The sequence below is a fragment of the Emydura macquarii genome, unplaced genomic scaffold, assembly GCF_026122565.2.
Source record: "Emydura macquarii macquarii isolate MOO-44397 ecotype Brisbane River unplaced genomic scaffold, CSIRO-AGI_Emac_v2 contig_1253, whole genome shotgun sequence".
NCBI lineage: Eukaryota > Metazoa > Chordata > Testudines > Chelidae > Emydura > Emydura macquarii.
Genome location: NW_027131390.1, coordinates 61947882 through 61963530, shown reverse-complemented (window position 1 = coordinate 61963530; position 15649 = coordinate 61947882). Strand labels below are relative to the sequence as shown.

The window sequence follows — 15649 nt, the reverse complement described above, 5'->3', positions numbered from 1 at the left end:
GTGAATTTGCACAAAGGAGAAGTTTCGTTATTTTTATCAAGCTTTTTTCTTGGTATAAAAAGTATTTTTATACATTTACTATATGCTACTCCCACAGTATCTCTAAGTCTTTAGACAAAGTCCAAGGATAAGATCAACCTATTCTACGATTTTAGAAAGGATATCCACTTTGATATTTCTGTAAAGAGATAACCATTGATTCCTTTTGTAATTGTTGATGTGATTTCAAGCCTGGTTGGTCATAAATTGAAGCCTGGTTCAATTATGTATATTTGTATAAAACTCTGTTCAGCAAGGACCTAAGCACATACCTAACTTTATCCATCTTCAATGGGGCTTTTTTATTGATGAAACTATTGACATGCTTACTGTTTGGAATGCAGTTAAATACTTTGATGAATTGGGGCCGAAGGCTCTATAAATACTTTTTAATCTGTTTTTCTCTCTCTATCTGGTAGAGTCTGCTTTATTTGAATAACCCATAGTAATATACATATCATTATGTAGAGCTGGCTGAAAAATGTTGATGGAATAGTTATTGTAGAAAACTGCAGTTTCATCAAAATAAAAACATCTCATGGAATGTATCAATTTTGATAAACTTTTCAACAGAAAAAGTCTAAACAAATTTTTCAACATATTTCATTTTGACATTGAAACAACACTGAAATTAAGGTAAAACATTGTTTCTAATTTATCACTTTAATTAATTATAACTGTTCTATTATATTAAAATTACATGTGGCAGATTACAATGGATTCTGTGACAAAAATTGTGGATTCTTGGGCAGTGTAGATGTGGGACACTTGGGACATCCATGTAGTGACAAATGATATAGGAAGGAGGACTATCAGACCTCTTCTGGAACTGCTGCTGGACCCCTGGAGAATGTGGAAGGAAGGGATCCACGATTGGCTTATTTGTTCCCACTTTCTGAAACTGCTGGGGGAAAAAAATCTCTATCAGCAGCTCCAGAAGATACTGTACAGTCCATTCAACTCCCCACATTTTAACATATATGCAATATTATTGGCAGCACAGTTAGTAAGGTCTATAGCTAAAGTTGCCTGACACATCCTATTGTAAGACCCTGTTTTCAGTTGCTTATAACATTGCCAGACTAACTTTTAGGGTTGAAATTTTCTATGTCATGTGTCTGCCTCATTCTAATTTTTACTTGATTTCATTTCTTAAATTTCAGCCAAAATGGGTCAGCTGTTAAGTAAACATGAGATTAGAGGGAAATACATTATTTTGCCCATGTTAAAAATATTCTTACAATTGTTTCATTGAGATGCTCCAATTCCTTTGTGCTTTGGCACAGAGACTTGACATTTGGTGGATGATCACCCTGGTATCAAGAATATATATGTATTGTCCCCATGAGAACCCACCCAAATTTGGCCAGTTAAGACTACGCCAAAGGGCTAGAATGGTGGGGAGAGGGAAAAGTAGATCAAAGAGCTGAAGGTGATGGGATTCTGGATTAGGACATAGAGCTACAGCAGGACCATAAGGGCATATATTGGGGTACCACTAAACTAAGCTTAAAAAAAAAAAAAAAAGACCTAAAACCCAGGCCACCTAAACATTTCCAATAGGAAAAACTTGAGACATTGAGTAAAATAAAAATCCTCTGACAAATTCGTGTTTGCAGAAGATAAGAAATATCAACATTAAAGAATCATGTGTTCTCCAAATTCCCCCTCCTAATTCATTAAAGGGGAGGACAAAATACACATACTAATATATAACACTGAAATGAAGGATTGCTAATGATACGATTAAGAGCTTTGTTAGCAATATTTTTTATAAATTATGTAATTTATAATGAATTAATTTATGTAATTATGTACAGCAAGTATATAGATCAGGTAACACTGGCCAAGGCTTTGCCTGGCATAAGTGTATTTTTTGTTAATTTCTCTGATACCATTTTAAACAAATCAGCAAATTGTATTGTTGGCAAGATAAGCAGTGTGTTGTGTTGGAAGATAAGGAGGAGGTACAATCATATACTGTTAATAAAAAACTCCTCCCTTTTTCTGGGAAACTTAGAAACAGGGTAATTCAGGGCACCACAACACAGAAACTGCAAATTTAGCAGAAAAAAGTGGCCATTAAATGATTTAAGTGTGTTCGTGTGCAATGTATAGGTTACGAAAAAATCAATGTGTTAGGTGTTGAATGCTGATTAGAGGAAAATTGGGTAATGGAGAATGTGAAAATGTATTTGAATACATGTGAAAACGGGACTGAAACTAGAAAAATGTCAGACCAAAGGTGAAGAATGAGTCTGATTGATCAGACCAGGAAACATGGGGCATCATGGAGGAAGAAAGAACTTTTGGTGCATCGTTATGTGGTAACTTGGACCCTTTTACCTATTCTTTAGTGTCTGTTATTACATGTCTGGCATAAATGTATGTCCATACACTATAAGTAACAATAATTCTGTCTGAAATTGTACTAAATAAAGGCAAAACTGATTAAGTTGACATGGGGTGGATGTGTTACTCAGTTTCCTAATCTACAGCACCCATCCACATTCCATTCAATCTTGGACTGTAGGTTCTCTTTTACTGGGGGATCAGAGGTATCTTTTCTTCTGGCGCCTCTGCCAAATCAGTGTCAAGAGATCGATAAGTTTGCATGGATGCCTTAACCAGCCATGGCCTTGAAGATGGTAGCAGTTTTGTTTAACTTACCCAACATCTATCTGATACGTGCTTTATTATTAAAACCACTAACAAATTAAAGGATTTCCCCATATCAATAAGAAGCTAATTCTTACCAGGAGAATGCCAAACACATGTGCAGGAGTCTAGTCTTAACAGGAGGAATGATATCTTTTCCAAGGGGATGAAAATTTGGGCTACCTTTCCTTTACCCTCCTCTTCATATGAAGGCGCTGATACTCTGAGGAGCTTCTGCATTTCTTATCTTGGCCTCTCCCAAAAAGGGGATTAAACCCTAATCCTTTACAAGATCAGAGAGATTTATGTTCTTTCTCCACAAAGCTGCTGGGTGAAATCTCCAGGGGAAACACTTATGAAATTATGAATTGATCTCCCTCTCGAGGGTGAAATTTATTTGGCATTCTCATAATGTTTGTATTAAAAATCTAGCATTTTGTGGCAGCTAGATTGTAACAAAGTCAGACATATGTACTATTACAAGAACAGTGTACATTAAAAGAACACTGTGTTTGTAAAATTAAGCACTCACAAGCAAATGCTAAGAATTGCCTATTCAATGATAATTCAGTCTCCTTGTGTGTATGCATTATGATACAGTCTTTAATTACATGATCACATTTTTTCCCCACAGGACTCCTGCCTCATTCAGTGCACAAGATGAATGGTACTCATGGAATAAAAAGTATTCAGTTGCAACCCCCTTTGGAGTTTACTAGCTCCTGGAATGCTAAACTGAGTCTGGGAGCCTTACCCCCTGGAATGCATCAACAATGGATCCAGAGCCTCCAGCCACTATTTCCCAGTCTGCTTAGGGTCCAGGGCAGGGACAGAATAGATCAGAAACTTCTACAAAAGCCAAAGGGGAGCTTTAGATGAAGAAATGAATATAGGCAATTTGCTGAGCCAAAAAGGAACTAAGATTGTTCAGTCCCTCAGAGGGACAGGACAAGCTGCTCTCGAGACAAACGGATTAGTTTTGGTCTCTTTGATTCTGGAGCTGAAAGAGGAGCAGCATAGCCTGGGCAGTCTCTAATTAACTCTTGCTGTCCACACCAAGGAGGACCTTGAACTATTATGGGATTTAGTAGGTGATCAGGGAGGGCCAGCCCTGGGGACACCAGTGATCAGAGAGGCAGAGAACCAACCTCATGCTGGCTATGTAGAGCTAGCGGAGATGAGACCTCCACAGAGCTCCAGACTAGGGAGGAGACTTGAGTCATGCCTCAGGGGAGGGGCTACCCAATATTGTTTAATCTTCATTATTAAATGTGTGGCCCCCTCCCTTACTTACTGCATGCTATACAAACCCTGCTTTGAAGATGGAATTATTGCTTTCCTCAGGGGCTTTTCAATGACACTAATCATAATTATCTGAGTGTTTCAAAAACATTAATGAATTTATCCTCACACCAAAGAGGATGGGTTGCCTTATGTTTGAATATTTGACTTTGCAAACTTTTTTTTTTTTTAAACATTTTGTGTGTGTGTAGTATTCCTTCTACTTTACAGATCTCAGCTTACAGTAAAACATGTTATGTTGTTGAAAATATTACCTCCAAAAAGGAACAACAATGATCAAAGAAAATAACCCACTGCCAGGCACTTTTATGCTGTGAGTTGGGAATTTTCTACTGTAAAACTCAGTTCCACTCAGTATGGTAATTATATTGAGGTTGTCATAAAAAGATAATTGTGGTATCAGACATCACTGTGGCACCTATTTGCAAATGCTGATGTTTTAACATGAGAAGCACTGTATATAGCATGGGCCAGATCTCAGCTGCTGTCAATCAGATTTGTCTCTAACTATTGTAATATACCCATATATATATTGCTACATTTGACAAACTACCTACAGACAAAGCCGAGCTGGTCAGAAAACCATTTTTCCATTAGAAATCTGAACAAAAAACCTCTCTCCAAAAGTGTTCATTTGAAATTTTTTATTTTTCCTTCAAGAAGTATTAAACCAATTCAAAATTGACAGCGTGGGTCAAGGAGGTCAATTTTTCTTTTTTTTCCTTTCTTTTTTTTTTTTTTGCATTTGTGCAACTACACAGATGTCACTGGATTCGAAGTAAATGAAATATTTTGCAGATTTTCCTTGAGTGTTGCATATTATTGCAATGTCATGAGGTAGTGGGAAGGCAAAATTTGCCTTTTCATCTTTCTTCTTCCATTAGTATTTTTACACTCAAATGAGAACCTTACCAAATGTAGTCACTTGACACATGCATGTATATTTGCAACATACATTTCTCACCTCTCCATGGTGACTGTCAGCTCCCGCCATGGCCCCGCAGCTGGAGGAGCTTGCTCTCTCCCCAGAGCCAGAAGAGTTCTGTGCCCGTCAATTATTGAGAGCTCCGTGCTCCTGCTTGCCCCGTGTTTTACTGTATTCTTTAAAAAATATCCACCTGGACAGATACAGTGATGAGTTTGGCCATTAACTCCCATTGATTGCAATGGGATCAGGTGCAATGAATGAATGCAAAGAATGACATTCATCAGTGGTCACAAAATAAAAAGTACATTATCTCAATAGCATGGAAATAAAGGTAACAGATATATGCTGGTGAGATCATAAATTAGCTCGATTTTTTTTAAAATCAGGTCTTTTAATCTTTACTAAATAGACCTCTGATATCCGCAAACAGGGCTCAATCATATCATGTGGCATAGCTCTGTGTTAGAATTAGTGAAGATTAATTGAACAGTAGTAATTCACCAGGACCAGATGGCATTCACCCAAATGTTCTGAAGGGACATAAATATGAAATTCGAGAACTACTACCTGTGGTATGTAACCTATCACTTAAAATCAGCCTCTGTACTAGAAGACTGGCTGATAGCTAATATAACATCAATTTTTGAAAATGCCTCCAAAAACAGTCCTGGCAATTACAGACCATAAAGCCTAACTTCAGTACCAGGCAAATTGGTTGAATCTATAGTAAAGAACAGAACTGTCAGACACACAGATAAATAAAATGTTGGGAAGGAGTCACCATGGCTTTGGTAAAGTGAAATCATGCCTCACCAATCTATAAGAATTCTTGACGGTGTCAACAAGCATGTGGACAAGGATATAGTGTACTTGGACTTTTAGAAAGGTTTTGATAAAGGCTCTTAAGGAAACTAAGCAGTCATAGGATAAAAGGGAAGGTCCTCTCATGGACCAGTAACTCGTTAAAAGATGGAAAACAAATGGTAGGAATAAACGGTCAGTTTTCACAATTGAGTGAGGTTAATAGTGGGGTCCCCCAAGCCTCTGTACTGGAATCACTGTTGTCTAACAAATTCATAAATTATCAAGAAAAAGGGCTAAACAGGGAGATGACAAAGTATGCTGATGATACAAAGTCAGTCAAGATCGTTAAATCCAAAACTGACAGTGAAGAATTACAGAGGGATCTCACTAAACAGGGTGACTTGTTAACAAAATGACAGATGAAATTCAGTGTTAATAAATGCAAAGTAATGCCCATTGGAAAAAAACAATCCCAACAATCTATACAGAATGAAGGATCTAAATTAGCTGTTACCACTCAAGAAACAGATCTTGAAGTCATTGTGGATAATTCTCTGAAAATATCTGCTCAATGTGCAGCAGCAGTCAAAAAAGTTAATGTTATGAACCCTTAGAAAAGCAATAATAAAAACAGAAAATAATGCCACTATGTAAATACATAGTGCATCCACACCTTGAATTCTGAATACAGCTCTGGTCACTCTATCTCAAAAAACCTATACTTGAATTAGAAAAAGGTACAGACAAAGGCAACCAAAATGATTAGGGGTTTGGAACACTTTCCATATGAGGAGACATTAAAAAGACAGACTATTCATCTTAGAAAAGGAACAACTAAGGATGGACAGGACAGAGGTTTATAAAATCATAAATGGTATGATGAAAGTCAATCAGGAAGTGTTATTTCTGATCACCCACTCAGCAGATTTAAAACAAACATAAGGTAGTACTTTTTCACACACACCACACAGTCAACTTGTGGAACTCATTGCCATGGGATTTTGTGAAGTTCCAAAAGTAAAACTGGATTAAAAAGAGAATTAGATAAATTCATGGAGGATAAGTCCATCAATGGCAATTAGCCAAGATGGTCAGGGATGCAACCTCATTCTCCCAATATCCCTAAACCTCAAACTACCAGAAGCTGGGTCTGGATAACAGGGGATAGATCTCTTGAAAGTGCCCTATTCTGTCCGTTTCCTCTGAAGCATCTGGCACTTGCCACTGACAGAAGACAGAACACTGGCCTACATGGATCACTGGTTTGAACCAGTATGGCCATACTTATGTTCTTAAGAGCCACCCACTTCAAAGGGAGCTCTAAGAGCAACTGAGCCTCAGGAAGGCATAATTTGTTTTGGAGCTCCACAGGTAGGATGACCAGATGTTCCGCTATAGGGGCTTTGTCTTATATAAGCAACCTTTTACCCTCTCATCCTGATTTTTCAAACTTTTTATCTGATCACTCTATCCATAGGGCACGAGAAGAAGAGGATGTCCATTACTACAAACATTTAGCAGTGCAGAAAACTCCTGACTGCATGCTGTCCCTACCACTGTCCACCCTCTTTGGCCTACATGGCATGAAGAGTATTGCTGAGCAAAAATTTCAGTGTTTTATTACTGCATAAAATCCAACATGTCACACTTGTTTTCAATCAAAATCAGGATGAAAAGTTGAAATTCTGACATTCTGCAGAACAGAAATTTTTTTGAATTACATTTTTGAGAATGTCAGTGTTTTGTTTAGCCATTTCCAAACAAAACAAAACATTCTGACATTCTCAATATTTGAAATGTTTCATTTTGACTTATTGAATTGATCCAAAGTTATTTGTTTTGAGTCAGTTCAATATAAGCCATATTTTCCCATGTTTGTTGCAATGCCTCATGGGTGTTGGTGTGGGAGCCCACTTCTCTACTGGCCAGCATCCTTGGATGGACTACATCTTCCATAATGCAGTCGGAGTCATGTGACTAAATCCACACTACATAAAAGATGTAGTCCTCCAGATAGCCAGGCCCATAGGAGAGAATGAGAATTGAACTACAATATCCATGAGGCAATGTGATAATAAGAAAATGTAGCTACATGTTTTGGCAACTGATTTGAAATTAAACATTCTGGATCAGTTCAAAAAACAAACTATTCTAATCTGACTCAAAATAACCTTTTACAAATTTCAGTTTAATTTCCACAATGTGAAATTGTAAGTTCTCATCAAAAATCAAAGTTTTCTCAGAGAAAATTTCATTTTTGCAGAAACCAGATTTTCCATTAGAAAATCATCCTGATGGAAAATTCCCAGCCAGCTCTAGCGAACAGACTCTACATTCCCGCAATTGTGACCAAGTGCTGCACTGGGCTGCAAATGGCAGACAGCTCCTTGTGTATCCCCAATCTATGTACCCATGGGGCAGTCGCATACAACTTCGCTCATGATGATTGTTACCTTCTCTGGCTCAAAGGTCTGTAATTTTCATTTAGATGGTAACTAGGCAATTCAGTCATTAGCTCCTTTGCACGCTAAAATGGGATTAAATCCCAGGTCAGATTTGAAGCCCACATTCAGTCCTTACTTAAGAAAATAGCTAGACTTGAATGAGAATTTGCCAGAGTGAAGGCTGAGAAAACTGAGTTAGGCCTTCAGGATTTGATCCCTTGTAGAAAAAATAGTAATTTATTTACAAAGTGAATTCTGACAAGAATCCCTCCTCCCTTTGCCCCCGCTTCTCATAATCCTTAGTTTCAGTTGCTTTGAGGACAAATAATTCAGGAATCTTCTCTCCAATACATTTCTATTCTGGGCAAGAGAACAATACAGCATTGATAAGATTATTCATTTTACTCTGCGCAAGTACTCTGCAGTCCCACTGGGCAACATGTCTTATAAGAATGAGTTTTTACTCTGCTATAGGACTTCCTCAGTAATTACTTTTTAAAAGAATAAGTTTTAAAAAAAATCTTGTGTCCTCTTGGTGTTAGTCTCTCTCATGACAAATAAATGATTGCCTTTAAATATTTCATTCAGCATATACAGCTGTCATACGCACATTGCTATTTGAAATTTGAGCTTTGTTTGTTTTTTTTCTGGAGATCTGACATTCAGATCAAATAGCGATATTTATATGAATTATTATTGGAAAAGAAACAAAAACCAAAACCTTTGCATTTTAGTTTTGCATCTCCTCAAATTTCTGAAGCCTAGGGTGGCAAAACAAGATTTGCTCATTCTTTCATAATGTATCCAACAGAAGCAAAAGAAAAATAAAGAAACTGCAGAAAGAAAGAACAATTGTGATATTTTACATTTTGCTACTTGGAGAAAGTATTTTTAAGCCTTCTGTACTTGAAAAGCGAGAGCTATATGAATATCAATTTTTCCCCTTGAGTTTTCACAGGGATTTAAAAAGGAGTGAATTCTCAAGTTAAAGGCTCTTCATGGAGAACATCTCACTGACAGCTCCTCCTTAAGCCTAGGGGGCTACAGCTTGAGTGCCTCATTCCTGGTGTTTGTGATCACAAACGCAAGCAAGGAATAAGAAATTTTAAAAGATAACATTAAATGGAAATAATTAATGGAAGATAGATATCAGAAATGAGTCAGGAAAGATTTCTGAAAACACATTTTATAGAAAGTTGAGGGTTAGTTTAAAATGCCAGTGTCTTTTAACTCATAACAAATGCTGGAGGTAAGTGAATGGTAGACTTACATGCTTGAATATTCTGAGATACGTCAGTGAGGAAAGGTGCTCCTTGACAATCCAAGTGAATTTTTTCATAAAACTCACCTCCAGAGCCCTGGCACAAAGTCAATTAAAGTAGCCAGACCAGAATCTAACCACAAGCTTTGCAACTACAATATCATGAACCTGCACTTATGTTGCATGATTGTAATAGCATACAATTAAAAATAAGATACAACACGCCTATGCATCTTATTTATTTTTTCCAGGAATGATCCCCCATGTAACGCTTGTTTAGCTCTCTTTTTTTCAGGTCCAAACTACTCCAAAGTTGCTTGATCTTGCCTATCTGCTACCTGTCCCTAAATTGCTACTTCTCTTCCTGAGAGATTCTAGACTTCTATTCATTCAATCATGGAACAGAAACAATAGCATGTGACTTATTCAATCAATCAAAATCAACCAATAAAGCTGAAATTTCAAGCATTCAAGATCTGAATACTTCCAGCAAGCTTCATGAACAATTTATACATTGGAAAATAAAATCATTCATTAAGTTATTAGCTACAGATTCTTTGCTTAGGTTTACTACCAGAATAATACTCAGTTCAGGACTCAGATTTCTCCCTCACTCCCTCTTTTTAATTGCACACACTACACCTCTTCTTTATAAGGTATTCCATAACAGAGGATGTGACATCTCACTCAGGTCACCCAGACCTGTGAGCCAGTGTTACTACTCTGCCTCAGCAAGAATGAATTTTGCTGCTGCTAAGCTTTGTGCCAGCTCCCTGACACACCAGCTTGTCTGCTTTGTCAGGAAACTCTTCAGGACACTGCCAGCCCAAACCTCGCCTGGCAGGTAACAGTTAGTGCAACCTATTCCCAAGTTCCCCAGAGAAGTCCTTCTGCAGTGTCTAGTCTCTGTCACTGGATACTCACAAAGTTATCAAGTTCACTGCCTCCAAAGGGGCAGAACGCACACCAGCCTGTTATTTTAGCCGAATACCTACAGTTCAATTTAACACTGAGATGGTTTTGTAAGAAAACAAGGATAAGTTATTTTATACAAAGAACAGAGATTTAAGTAATTTCAGGTAAGAGGCAAAGATAAGAAAAGTTACAAACAAAACACTTTCTAGGGACTAAAATAACTTCAGCAAGTTACAATCTTTGTCTAAGTAGGTTTCTCACCTAAAGTCAATTCCCAGAGACTTCAACCCCTTGGTTAAAGGATCCACCTTTCTCAGATTTCTGGCATCTTGTGTTCATTCAGTGATGAGTAATAAAAGGGTTTTCTACTTATATCTCCTAAAGTTTATTGATCCTGTTACAAGAGGAAGGAAGGCTTCCTGGAGGTTCAGTCTCCACCCACCTCCCCCATCATGATTGTTAAGTGGTCCTATCTGCCACTTGCTTACCTGATGGCTTTGTTTACCTTACATGTAAATCTACTTTCCATTGTCTTAGTCTGACATTGCTTAATTTTCATTGGAGACACAGTCAAACAGGCAAAATAACTTTCCTTTAACTAGGGTGGGCTAGACTCAGGCACTGTCTGCTAAACACATTTTGGGAACATGGTTCCAGCACACATTTATAATTGTTTATACATCTCCCATATTTCCATCACACAATAATATTAAGGAACAGCATGTCACCAGTTTGCCTATAATATCTTACAAGGTGTCTTGTAGATATAGATTCTGACTGTAGTGTGTTGGGGTAATGAGGGTGTCAGGCCTGATGTGAGTTTTGGTGTCATGTGCCCTCAATCAGTTGGCAGTGTGGAGTTTCTAGGGTAATCAAGGAGATGTTTGCTGTCATTACCAAAGCCACTGGTCAGTTTACAGCCAAGAACTTACTGGGCAGAATTCATTTGGTTTTAAAAAGTTAAAGTTAGTTTTGGTTTAATTGGTGGCTTGCCTTCTCATTATATATCTATATGAACTATCAATGTACACCAAGGTACTTCTGAAATAAAATAGCAGTATACTAAAATATTCTATTGTTATAATATTTAAGATTATTGCCTGCTAGATAAACAATTGCTATGTTTCACCGATACACAAAAAAGATGGATGAGAATAACAAAAAACCCAGGCAATATGATGTGAGAAATTAACTTAAGGAAACTACTTTTAAGAGAGCTGCATATCTTTTCAATTAATCCCTCACTCCTGTATGCAGCAATATTTATATAGGTAAGTGGCTTCTAGCAACATGACTCTTTAGGAAGGACCCTCTACTTCATTTTTTAAAGAGGACTTCATTAAGTGAACTAGACAGGTCTCATAATCAGTGGTGCACTATGGAATACTAATGCAAGGACCATTTGTAAAGGGAAGGCTGTACTGGTGGAACACTTCTGGGTGAGAAACAACCTAGTAAATTCAATGTGTTTGTTTGTTTGTTGTTATTGTTGCTGAGTTTTGGGGGGGGACTAGCTGAGCGTTTCTTGCTGTGAAAGTTTTCAAGCTATCTTTCAGTTAATATTTCTCTTATTCAGAGTTAGCCATCTACCTCCATGGTAGTATCATTTTCTTGGGGGGGCATAAATGCAATCTTTTTTATTTGAGTTCCAGTCAGAATCTTTCACGGCATTTCTGAGGATGCATAGGCTTCAAACTCTTGCTCAGAGATCCCTCCTCACTGGTGAAAGTTGGTGTTTGGGGTCATCATTGAAGTTGATTCTCAATACCTGCCTGAGGGAAGACATAGTACCAAGTTGTTTCAAAGAAGTGAATGTTAGATCCTTGCTCATAAATATTGATCAACATAGGCAATCAATTAATACCCTGTTTTTAAATCTCCCTTTTTTGGGGGAAGAATGTGGAGAAGATTATGCTAACAGCATAATCAATTGCTGCAGCATGGTATAAGATAATTGTTATAAGATCTAAATAAATAAATAGGCAGAGTCTTCATGTACCTTTTGACCTCAGTCAGTTTGGCTTTAGGCTTAGGAATAGTATGAAAACAGCACCTGGGTCATAGCCTGATGTTTGCTTCCTTGTGATGGCTGGAGCCTTGGTGTTTATGCTGATTCTTTTAGATCTATTAGCTGCCTTCCATATCATTGACTGTGAGGTGCTGTTGACATCTGCAGAGCCTAATAGTGCAAGATGTAGTTGCTTTTGAGAAATCAGAGCGAATAGCATTAATCCATTTTCATTGCCATCAAGAACCCTCTCACAGGGTAACTATTTTGACAGACGACTGTTCAAGGTTGGTAAGGAGTATTTGTAATAGTCTCTTCAGTATGCCAATGGCACCATTTCCTCCAATTCTGAACTTAGCCAGGAGACCAGTTATACTGATCTATGGCCAGAAATGACTTACTATGAGTCAGTAACAAAGACACAGCAAGAAATCAGATGGTTATTTTAAATCGGTTAACCCAGGAAGCCATGTTGAAGGGGAAATGCCTTCAGAAGGAATTTGTATTCTGCATTTGACCTATATTTTTAACTCTATCAAGAATTTGTGCATACTACCCATCTCCATTCAAAAGTGCTTTGAGTGGGCCGAAGTTATATTTTAAAATATGACAGTAACATAATTAGAGATGGTTGAAAATTTTCAATTGTTGGTTGAATTACAGATGGTTTCAATTTGAGATGATTGAAAATTTTCTGATGGAACATTTTTCTATTGAGAAGTACCTATTTATTGAAAGTGACAATATTGCAACAAAGGTTTGTTTCAAAAGAACCCCCTCCCCCCCCCAAAAAAAAAATCCAAACAAACCAACATTTCAATAAGGTCAAAATATTCTCTCTGATTCAACCTTTTTGGAATGGAATGTTTACATTTTCCATTCTGAAACAACTTTGTTGTGGTATTTTACTTTATAAATTTAAAAAATAAAAAGTCAAAATCTGAACCAAACAAATTGATTTTATCCACACAAAAAAGGTTCAATCTACCCAGCTCATTTTTCCCCACCAGATTTCATTTTGCAGAAAGTTTAAATCCTTTTGTTTCTACTCTGTTCTGGAATGGAAAAACAAACCAACGAACAAACAGATTAATGGAATTTCCTGCACACTGAAGAATCTGGTTTCTCCACAACTATACTTATCAGTGTGAAGAGCTATTTTTAAAATTGTTTTAGAAGAGAGTGTCTATGTTGTCTCAGTTCTTATTCTTATAGACAGCACACCTTGCCATGATGTTCAATACATTTTCTTTAAGAAGGTTGGAATGACTCATCAAGAAAATAGAACCTCAAAATGCAGTAACATGCAATTCAATATACAGTGTCAGATACAAAAATATTTCCTAGATAAACAATTGAATACATTTCCTCCCCATCTTCTTTAAGGAAAAGAAGTGTGTTTAATACTATTTATGTTTGTAAGAAATAACTCATAATAATTAAAACAATGATTTACTATTAGAGCCTGTACATGGAATGTGTATGTTACATAGACACATGGATATTGCATATAGAGCTGCTCTTCTGTTGGACTCATTTCCCAGGATTAATAATTCATGCACACAACACCACCTTGATTTGGCTATCCAACATAAGGAGTTTTCTGTGCTTTTTGGCATCAAAAGGTGGGACAGTTGATAAGATTTTTATCTAATTCACAGTTTAGCATTTGTAATGGCTACTCAATGATTTTACTGCCCGAGTCCAATTTTTTCAGCCAAATGAATGAGGACTCCAGTATCTGAGAAAAAATAGTCCACACAAAACCATCACTAGATATACACTGTAATTCTACTTTGGAGTGACTCACACTAACACTATTTAGTAGCTTTTAGGACACATTAGATTGCTGGAAGGCATGATCAAAGTCAGTGTTAAAAATACTCTGCTGCAACTATGTACCATCAACAAATGGAGAATGAACATTTCTGTATGACTTAGTATAATAGCTTGAGTAACAGTAATTGTTTGATATGAGGTAATGAAGAAAACCCTTCAAAATATGAACAAATAACTCATGGCTTTTTCAAATATCAGTGTACACAATGGTATCTTTTGTTTGTGGGGCCAGAAAACTGCAATTCTAATAAAGGCCAAATCTTCCTTCTATGGACAACAATTGAGTAACTAGATTTTGCAAAATGGTCCTTTGAAGAGTCTGGGTGAGACAGAACCCTTCCCCACTCCAGGCTGTAACAGATGTTACTGGACTCAGATCCTGAACACAAAAGCTGCATACCACTAATAGCGGATGAAGTGTAACACAACACAATAATGCATATGGAATACAGACCTCACTTGTTGCATGGACTCTTCATGCAATTCTTTTCACCACACCCAAAATACAGATAGGCAGGTGGCTGCATCAGTTCCATTCTATTTTGAGCTCTTAGTTCCTATGGAGAGGAGGACAAGATTTACATGTGTGAGGCAAGGATCAGAGTTCAAAGGTTCAAACCTCCTTGCTATTTTCGGGGATCTGTAATCACAGTAGCTGCCTCGCATGGACAAACTCATGTGCTAGGGTCACACTTCAGGCAGCCTGTCTGAGTTTTACCTGTCAGTAAGTTCAAATAAAACATCCCTTCATGCCTTCTCTTTATAATAAATACACCCTCCTTGGGAACTAGGTTTATTAATATAAAATGAACTGCAAATAAAACTAAAAAAATCTTGAAGTCCATTTCTGAGTCCACACAACACAAGGTTTCTCTTCCTCTTCCCAGGCCTTCCTGGCTGGGGCCTTTGTAGTCTCTCCCAGACCTTCTTACCTGAGGTATATCCCCTTGCCTCAGGATCCTCCTAGCAGAGACCTTTCCTCACTCTCTACAGACCCTTCCTAGACTTCCCTATAAAGGACAACAGGTGGCTACAGTAAAGAGGGAAGTACCTGATTCAACCCAGCTGTGGCTCATTTTTTACTCAAGGTTGTCTAGTCCCAGCCCTCCAATGGCAAAGTACCCTATTCCAGGTTCTTAGTATCTTAAGCCTTGGACTCAAGTATTTTAGAGCCACTGAAACATCTGACTAATAAAGCCCTCAGACAACTAAGAATGTTTTAAGTTTGTTTCCAATAGAATTTTGCCTTTTCTAACATGTTATTTAGTACCAGTCTCACCTCGAACATTGGGATCTGAATGGATAACTCAAACTCACAACATTCATGTATTCTCAGATTACTATAAAACTCACCACGCTTGATACCCCTCTAACTCTTGATTTACACCTGTGTAAGTAACTCCATTGAAGAAGGGAGGCTAGATCTTCAGCTACACTAGAACTTTACTTGA

The 15649-nt window shown here is 37.4% G+C and overlaps 1 long non-coding RNA gene across 1 annotated transcript in view; it reads right to left on the bottom strand.

The window, feature by feature from the left end:
* Positions 1-688: 688 nt before the first annotated feature.
* Positions 689-15649, bottom strand: part of LOC137154119 (uncharacterized) — a 31200-nt gene continuing 16239 nt past the window's right edge. Inside the window, exons 2-3 of the long non-coding RNA XR_010920081.1 lie at positions 14653-14755; positions 689-940 (exon numbers count right to left, since the gene is read on the bottom strand). This is a non-coding gene — a long non-coding RNA (uncharacterized lncRNA). The remainder of the gene's footprint in view (positions 941-14652; positions 14756-15649) is intronic.